An 8,643-nucleotide genomic window follows, 5' to 3' on the forward strand; every position below is an offset into this window, starting at 1 on the left:
TTCTTCCCTTTTCCAACTAAAGAAAAGTTATCCTCATCTTTTGTCCTAGATGAGACTCCATCCCTTGTGTTCCTCCTTATCTCTTCCTGCATAAGATCTTACCATAGTCTCTCCCAATCAAGGAACTTATCTCTTCCATTTATTCCATCCTATAAAATATGAAAAGATTTGTGAAGCCCAAGAAGAGCAAGTCTCACAAGCTTTGCTAATGGAACTGTCTCTCCAACACCTCCAAGTTCATCCCTCACTTGAGAAAACCTAGATAGATATGTAACAATGGGCTCATCCTTTCCCATTCGAATGTTCCTCAATTTGTTCTTCAAAGCAAGTTTTATGGCATCACTACTTCTTTCAAAAAGATCAGTAAGGACCTTCCACATCTAGAATGCAGTCTCCTTCCCATGTATATTTAGAACAATATGGTCTCTAACTCCTTTTAGGATCATCCTCCTAGCTTTGACAATGTCCTTCCTCCATTAAGTCTGATGTTGTGCATTTAATGCAGGAGGTTTAGGAATACCAGTCTCTATGTATTCCAAAACCCCATTATCATCCAACATAGCCTCCATTTTTTCCTTCCATGCACAGGAATTCGAAGTCCCTTCCAAGGCATGCTCTGTCCTCAAACCATAGAAAGACATGATTCTTGCACTAACTGATCTTCTCTCCAACGCACTTTGACTTTGCTAACACATTGTGAAGGGTATTATGGCCACGTTGTAATGCTTTTCTCGACAAGATAGGGCCACATTAGTGCTCTGACGGTCTTGAGGCATGAACAACCTGTGTTCTGGCAGTAGTGCTTAAGTTAGCGGTCTATAACGCGGCTCACTACTGAGCACCCTTGTGTTATAATGCCCTAACTATCACTTCCAGGGTGCGTTATAGATTTAATCAAGAGAAAAAAATATTTCTCTCACAGACTACTGCTAATCCTCGCTTTGATACCATCTATAAATCCTTGAAACCTTACAACTTCTAATGAGAGAAAATTGATCTGCAAAAGACACAATATTTCTCTACCAAAATTTTGCAGAAATAAAATAATGAATAGAAACACAATCACACATAGAAATTTATCTAGGGAACCCAACTAGGAAAAACCCCTCTTTCTTGTATTATCAACTGAGCAATCTGATCTATTACATAGAATCTTCTTCAAGCCTGAAGTCTGTGCAATACTGATCAACTCCACATAAGACTTGCCCAACACTTAGGAAAATAAGGCCTACTAGGAGCTCTTATTTCATAGCACAAATATGCCCCTAAAAAATAGGAATTTCTTCTATTTCCTTGCACAATTCCCAAGAGAATTGCTCTGCTTTCTTCTCAAGCTTTGCACAAAAAAACCCGCGTACAATAATAAATACAATTTGTGCCTTCATTCAATCTCAATAGGAAATTCAAATTGTAAGATCTACTAGGGATAATTTTAGCAGCTGCAACTAGTAAAATGAGAGTCAATTGAGTTAACAAAAGTCAAACTACACAACTAAACTCAAGTACTCAAGTCTATCTCTATTCTAGAACTAGAGATTAGTTAACTGACGGACATTAGAGTTTAACTCCACTAGATAGCTAATTTTAGCCATCAACTAGTCCACAACTCACTACACGCCAGCTAACTTGAATTAACTGACAATAACCCAGTGATAGGCCACATCACACATGTTAACTTACAACTAACTCAAGTATTTATGAGACTAAATTTGAATTAGCATCTTTGACTAAGGCACAAGTCAAAGAAGTCATTCCTTGCTACAATTTCAACAAGCGCATCCTAGATCCATCCTTAAAATGGATCTATATTGGTCATTAGGTGAATGATAGGGATTTAACCTCCACAAAATATTTTAAAAAATTATTAATAATAATCATAACTTAAAATCTAATATTTATTTCCAAAGTAGTTATGCTCTTTTTACCATTTTAATTAACTTGATTAATTAAAAAAAATGTAATAGGAATATGTGTGATATGAACATGAGTTATGGTTTTTTGGGCATGTGGTAATAGTAAGCCATGATATTGTAACAAAGATTATTTACAAGTTAAGAATCTTCATGGGAAAGTGGGGTGAAGCTCCATGGTTAAACATTTTGTTACATTTTTTTGTTAATGTATATATGCTTAAATCATATATTAATTCTTTTTATAGTGATAATTATGAAGTTATAATTTAGTTAATTTTTATGATTTGTTTAATCTTGGTAATGTGAGATATACGGTGAGATAAGTGCTACGAGCTATTCAAGATTGATATATATGACATCAATTTAATGTTGAAAATAGAATAGAGTGAGCTATGATTTTAGATTAGGAATGAGAGTATGATTGAGAACAAGAAATCGTTTATAAACTATTGTATTATAGATTTTTTATTGTTTTTTTTTTCATGTTTTTATGATTTTTAGTTAAAATTGATTAAGAATCGTTGGAATAATATATTTGAAATGTTAAGTGTTTATAAACTGAGTGTTTTTTCTTGTGTATTCAAAAATATGTTTTAAAGAAAAATAATAATAATAATAATAATAATAATACCTAAAATTGCATCATTAATTTTGATTAAAAACACAAAAACATAAAATAATTAAACTTTACCATCAAATATATAATAAAAAATATTATATACATAGGGGTGGCAGGAGAGGGAGGGGTACTCTACAGCCCCAAGGAGGACCAATAATAAAGTAGATATATATGGTCTCTCTCAGGGACTTTTGTTAGTTAAAGAACATCAAGTGGTCACACATATGGTGATGGAGGATTCTCTCATAATCCAACATCATCTGGTCAAGGGCTCCCTCCCAAAGGATAAATCTATGGAAAAAGATCATGAAAAGAATCTGGAAAATTGCGGAAGGTATCCCATCCAAAGCATATTTCCATGTCCTAATAGACTTTAACAGAGAAGTAGGCAAATATCCTAACAAGGGGTATAAATTGAAGATAATTGAATTAAAAATTAATGGTCAAATCAGGCCTGTCATAATTCACTAATGACACATGAAATCTATTAAAAAAAGTAGTTAAATTGGTTGATATAAGAAAATATAAAAATGGAAAATTGGGGGGGGGTCGAAGTGACTTCGTGGAAAGCTCGAGTAAACACATGCATGCAGATAAGCCAACCCTTAAATCCCACAATATTTCACAAACCATCACAATCAAGGTGATGGAAATTCAAAGTACAGTGTACCTAGCCTTATAGATATAACTTCATTGTTCTATTATTATGATTTAGGAGGGACAAACTGATTGAGTCTGGGATTTCATTGTGGAGTTTTGCTTGTGGCTATCATGCCACCACCCTCCCCTGATCCTTGCATTTTGGTCTTCCTGATTTCACAATTAAGTTGTGGAAGATGGGAATCTTTGACGAATTGACAAGTTTCTTATGACAATAGTGTCTTTTGGCCTTGGAAGGGGACTCCTCTGTGACCTTCTCCTTGCAAGAAATGTTGTTTAAAGGGATAGTTTTAGTGTGAATTCAGAAGGAGAATCACCCTCTGAGAACATTGTTTCGAGAAGGAATGTAGGTGAAGTTCGTAAATCGTGCACTACTAGTGTGTTATGGAAATTGTTCAGATAGTGGATTGTTTTTGTTCTTGCCTGCGAGATTGTGAAAGAATTTCTCTACTACTATGAACTCCAGTTTTTGGATTTCCATCTACAATGTAGTTTGTGTGGTTGGAAGGGGCAATTTTTCAGATGGTGGAATATTTTTATCCTTCCTACATGAAAGAATCTCTTTGTTATTATGACCTTTGGTTTTGGGATTTCCAGCTACATTGTAGTTTGTGTGGATGGAAGGGGAATTTGTCCCAGTCAATTGTTTGTCATGGGGGATGGTGGAGCCTATATAAGGCTTGTAATTTTTCTATGAGTGATCTCAACGTCATTGAGAAGGTGCTAGGCTATGTTTCCCCAATGATCCTTAACCTACAAAATTGTAATTTCTTTGGCCTCAGAGTGGACCATATTATGTTTGTTGGACAACGACATAAAGTGGAAAAGGGTCACAAAAGCAAAGTCCTTTTAATATCAAACTTCATCTATATCTATATATATATATATATATACAAATGTTAAAAATATATATTTTAATGTTATATACAATAAAGTATTGGATGTCCAAAGAAAAAAAGTAATTGAAAGTTAAAAAATAAAATAAAGAAATATAAGAACTTCCTCATAAGCATTAAATTCTTAATATAAAATTAATATGTAACATTTAGAAATATTCATAATAATAAAATTTCTAACATGGATCATTAATAAAATATTTCAATATTCAAGATTAAGTAATATTGATGTATACTTAAAAATATATTAATAACAAAAAATAATCAATCTAATGTGGACAATGTAGTCCATAGATAAAATGTCGCAGTAGACATGTTATGTAAAATATTTTAATGTCAACTATGTATATATTATATATTGTTTAAAAAATGTATGTATATATCATATAAAGAAATTGAAAGAACTACATTTTTATGGTGAAAGAATTTGAAGTTTTACTATTTTACATTTTGGCCTTTCATATATATATATATAGTCAATTTTCTCTTAAGCCCAACAAAGATTTTTTGGACAAACAAGTTAAGTTATGTATTCTATATAACAGTCAAAAATGTAATTTAAACAATGAAAAATTATAATTATATAAATAGAGGGGAATTGTTTTTTCAAATATTGCACTCTAAAAGAGGTTTGCACTTGAACAAATTTGATCCCTCTCTCGGCATCCTAAATTTGTGCTTAAAATGAATCTATAATTGTTGCATGACAGTTCTTCTCAGATAAATTAAAAATATATAATAAATAGTTGAATTTAATATACACAAGTAAAATTAGAAATACATGATGAATAATTAAACTTAATATACACAAGTAAAGAGTGTTCTTTGTTAGAAAATAACTAAAAAAATTGTTTACTCATAAAATATATAAAGGAAGATTGAATCCTCTATCCTAAAAGCAAAATTATATTTAAATCTTAAAAGCAAATTCATAGAAATAGTGATCAATTGTAAATTAGATATTAACATCATCATAATATAAGATATTCAAAATAGTCATAATTTTTTTCTATTTTAATTTATTGCCTTTTAATTTTGATTTTTCTAATTTATTTATTTTTTCTATAATAAAGTTTCATTTTTTTTATAAATAAAATAATAAGAAAATAAAAATTTATTATATTACAAAATAACATTTATATTTATCTAATATTTTAGATTAGTAAATAAATAAATATTTATAATCAAAACTTAACTCATACAAAGTGAATCAATAATAAATTAATAGCTAAACTAATCTTCATACAAAATTAATTTATAATATATTATAAATTATTTTATTATAATAATTTAAAATTTAATTTTATATTATTATTTAATTTTATTTTTAATATTAAAATATAAAATTCTATTCATATTATTAAAATTTCTTCCATATAAATGTGATTTTGAGATACAAATTTGTGGCATGCCGTAAGAGCATTTTTACTTACTCTTATATTGATATTAATATTAATTTTAAGAGTATAGGTTATGAATAATGTTTTATTTGTGATTGTTTTTTATTTTAAGCTTATTTTTAAGTACAAGTTTATTAGTGTTTATTGGTGTAGATTAGATGATTACATGAGTTATGTTAAGGTATTTGGTGGTGAAAAGTTTATTGGTTGGAAACTTTATGGGTAAAATTCAGTTATGCTAAGGGTTAGTGTGGCCTATGCTAATTGCAATTTTTGGGTGATTTTGACGACTTAGATGCCCTTGAATCGTGGCAACTCAAGCTACAGATTAGGTGTGCCATGAATTATGAGAGATAATTGGCACACCTAATCTGTAGTTTGAGTAACAGTGATTCAAAGGCATTTAAGCCGTCAAAATCACCCAAGGATTGCAATTAGCATGGACCACGCTAGCCCTTAGCATAACTAGATTTTTCCCATAGAGTTTCCAACCAATGACCTCATCCATGAATGATTTTAACTCACGTGATATGAGGATTATGGATCGTTATTATTTAAATGACATAAATTGAATACAAAAAAATTAACAACTTTTTTGTTCACCTTAGTCTTTACATGATAATGTTCATTTGAAATTTCTTTGACAATGAGCACTTTACCTACTTTAATAATTTAATCATTTTGAAAGAAACACATATAAAATATATGAACATTTTGTATATGAATATTTTTTTTAATGTATAATTGGCCTATCCATTCTCATTGTTTGAAGCACCCTCACCCTCTTCCATTCGTTCTTGTTCTCACCACTTATGTTTTTCCTACATCTGCCTAATCCCCATGGAGAGATGAGGTGGAAAAGTGTCATAGCAAGAATGTTGTGGGGATGAGAAATATGAGTTGTTGACTTCCATCAATGTAGGGACGGAGGCACGATAAAGATGAGTCAACTACAAGGATATTGAGCAAGCCAAGAGTCATCCCTGTGCTTTTCCCTCCATCATTTTCGGTATCCTTCCCTTAATAGATTAAAAGAGAGAAACATTTGCATAATATAAGTCTCCCATCAATTTTTCATATGTGGTTTGTGAAAAAACTACTTGGATTTAAGAAGGTTGTTAAACAATGACTAATTTTGTAAAAAAAATTTAAGAGAATGGATCATTATATAGTTTGTCATATGTATTGATACTTTTTTGGAGGAATAATTCGAGGAATTGGCTTGCAAGGCCCATTTTAGTGGCATGTTCAAGTTTGGAAATTTTGGGTCAGAAACTTTTTGAAACCATTTTGACACACCAAACAACATTTGGGAGTCAAAATTTTTGCAAACATGTCTCTAACCCCTCATCATTATCCTATACACAAAGATATTTCAAATGATGTGAAAATCGCCTCAAATAGAGCTCATGTGGGGAAGCTATGCATCTTGTAAGTTGACCTACTTTGTTTACAACCATGGTATTAAGTGGATGTCATGTTATCTCCCATTACTTAGACTTGTGGGGCTAACCATGTGTGGAATTTCAAGAATATTTTAGAATTTCTAAAACCTAACACTAATTGAAGTTTTAGAAATGTGAAGGCTCTAACCCTAGATGACTATCAAGCTATGTTAAATACTAGATCATTAGGAGGAGAAATAATTTTTTTCTTGTGCATTTTACTTGTTCCATAATTGAGTAAAGAAACTATGAGTGGGATCTGAGAGCATAATAGATAAGGAAGAAGATTATGTAGCAACCATTGAAGCCACAATGTCAAAGCTAACTCTATGGTGAGTGCCTCTTTCTTTGTATTTGCAATTTCATGACTGAAGAAAAGAGAGTAGAGGATAGGCCTCACTTTCAAGTTAGATTTTTTCCCATTTTTTATCTTTTAGGATACATCTTCCTATTCTTTATTTTTCATATTTCAACTATTTTCATAAATTTCAGCACTAAGCTAGTGCTAACAAATTTGAGATATAAGGAAATAAACCTACATAATAATAAAAAATTAGTAAAATACAAGATTTTTTTTAACAGTAATGGTTATTTTTTATTTATATAAAATATTTCTAGAGTCTCGTCACTGTTTTGTTTTTGAAATAATTTCCATCCTTTTTTCCTCTTTTCATCACTGTTATCAACTCAAATAAATAGTAAAATAATAGATTTTGACATGGTAAGGTACTCATATGTCTTATTTTTCATATTTATTAATGTGCCTTATTATTAAGTTTAAGATTGTAATAGCTATGTAATTAACACAAATCTGCAGTTGTTTTATGATTCTGCAGCTATCTCCATGGTTTGTCGGATTCCAGTATGCCAGCCAAGCAAAGAAGCACATGGGCAGATAGGAATTGATCTCCTCATGGATCTCCTTCTATTTTCCCGAGCCAAATCATCAAGGAAATCGCTCAGCGGTGTAGTCAAGGAAGCAAGTCAATGCATGGATGAACAGAGCAGCGAGAGTTCAAATCAATCACGAGTCTCCGATTTTCTTTCCAAATAGAAAATCGTCGAGAAGCATTAAAATTTCCATTATCAAATTAGAACTTAGATTATGATTGTTTTTAAGTTTTTAAGGCATGAAAGTCTCAAAAGTGTTGGACACGAATGCTATATATATACAAAAAATAAACATGCGCAGACATATATGTAATTTGTAATTGACAGTTTAAAATTCCATGACTCTGTTCCTTTTTAATTGAAGAAGTATTGTCATGAATATCATGCGCAGTTAGCTGTTGAGATAGAGTTATAAACCTGTTGTTTTGTGGAGGGCCCCTGCAGACAGTCGAGGTTCATTCATTTGCTTATTATTCAGTTCAATTCATTTCATTATTTTTCCAGAATTGCATTATCGTAGTTTCATTTCTTTGTAATTATTTGTTTACAATTTTCCATTTGTTTTCTGTCAATTTCAAATCATTTACATGCTTTCTAAAATAGGATTGTGTACATAAATATCCTTCCTTTCATAAGTAATTATGTTTGTTTAGATCACATTCTTTCTGCTTTTGTTTTTATTATTTCAAGTAAGATTGTTAATTACAGTGCGTAGATCTTAATATAGATTGCTTTATAAATTTTATCCTTGAATAGAAGTAATTATTTTTAGAGTAGAAGTAATTATCTTTCTAGAACATTAGTTTAGGTAGCTCTATT

Source organism: Pinus tabuliformis, chromosome Q, assembly GCF_031772625.1.
Source record: "Pinus tabuliformis cultivar Carrire ecotype Pingquan chromosome Q, CPIR1, whole genome shotgun sequence".
Lineage (NCBI taxonomy): Eukaryota > Viridiplantae > Streptophyta > Pinopsida > Pinales > Pinaceae > Pinus > Pinus tabuliformis.